The following is a 1,584-nucleotide window of genomic DNA, read 5'->3' on the forward strand; positions in this document are numbered from 1 at the left end:
ATGATAATTAGTTCTGTTGTTTCTTTGTCAGCAGCAGCTTTGTCAGATTAAAAATCTTCATCCTTTACATAGTACGCTCGTACAGCCACCTGTTGCCAGATTATTGAAAGCCAGAAGATCGCCAGCGTTCCTAAGCTGCTTTGCCTCGCTTTTCCTGGATTCTTGTTCCCTAGATTTCTCTGTCATGTCTTCCCCATATCTAATGCCTCATCGGCCTAATCTGTTTTCCAGGACCACAAACCTTGTTGCTTGTCTGTAAGTACACCATGGTCCCTGCCCAGAGCTGCCAGTCATCGCGTTCCCTTAACTGTCAGTGCCTGGATAGATATCAGTTATAGATAGAATAAATCTTTTGCCAATACGATTCTTAATATCGCCTCTTAAGATCACTTTAACCTCAGATTTTCATCATTCTGTCTTCATTTGTTATTAAATCACTTTTTGTAAGAGTCCCTTTGGAGATAAAAGAGATATCATCAAGGGACAACTTGATTAAGAAAAGCCCACTTGAGAAGTGGGTTAAAAGGAAATCTCATAATAGTATGCCTCCAATCTCAATTATGCTGTGGTTATTTTGAAGGAGACTTAAAGAGATTGACATGAGAAGAATCTGAGACCTATGTTGGCTTTAGTATCCTTTATTTGAGAAAAACTGACAGCAAATTGGGATGAGTGAGAAAGGGAAACATACGCAACCTGCAACAGCTGGATTAAGGCATCTTTATATAGATTATGCATTTTGACCTCTTCAGATTAAGGATAACCAACTGAGACATATTTGAAATCAGCACAATATTTGAGAAAGAGACAGTGAGAGAATTTTGAGAATAGAATTCAACTTAATTGTCATTCCACTGTCACAAGTACAGAGCAAGGGGTTGTAACCATTATAGCAGCGGGTCCATCCATCTGTCTATCCATCCATCCAATCATCCATGTATCAGACATACTTTAATCCCAGAAGGAAAGTACTTAAAATTAACCTAAACGCTGTGAGCAGGGTTCGAACCTGCGCGGGGAAACCCCATTGGATTTCAAATCCAACGCCTTAACCACTCGGCCATCACAGCTCTAGCTCACACATTGAGACTTATCTCCCAAGACATAATTTTAGGAAGAATAGGGAAACCATGTTGGTCTTGATCGGTGCTCATTTGTATCTATCATTTATCTAGATGTATTTTTAAATGAGATTCATCTTCAATTTTACTTTGCTTTGGTAGGTCTGACAGGAAAGTCACAGGTGAGTCCCCTCTTTTCTGCAGGAGTTATTTTTTTTATTTGCTGGCCTGGAGATGCGCCTGAGCACACAGTGTCATCACCTTCACTGCAAGCAAAGCAGTTTTGTTTACCCATCTCACAGACAGAAGAGAAGACATAAACATTGATCTAGGAGTCATTTCTTTTTGAGAGAAAAGTAAAGGGTTAACAGCAGCAGTAACCCCTGTAGTGGCTTCATCTAGAAGGAAAACAGCTGAAGATGATCCAATATTCAAGTCTAGAAGATGAAAGAGAGATGATGTAGTTAGTTGCAGTAAAAGCTCAGCCAACAGCGGCAGGGTTAAGCCGGGCATACACTGTGCG

General features: G+C 40.3%; 1 non-coding gene across 1 annotated transcript; it reads right to left on the reverse strand.

The window, feature by feature from the left end:
- Positions 1-988: 988 nt before the first annotated feature.
- Positions 989-1,070, reverse strand: trnas-uga. Its single transcript has one exon. It is a non-coding gene; the product is annotated as a tRNA-Ser (tRNA).
- Positions 1,071-1,584: the final 514 nt, after the last annotated feature.

This window comes from Cyprinodon tularosa, unplaced genomic scaffold, assembly GCF_016077235.1.
Source record: "Cyprinodon tularosa strain WSP-4 unplaced genomic scaffold, ASM1607723v1 ctg662, whole genome shotgun sequence".
NCBI classification, from domain to species: Eukaryota; Metazoa; Chordata; class Actinopteri; order Cyprinodontiformes; family Cyprinodontidae; genus Cyprinodon; species Cyprinodon tularosa.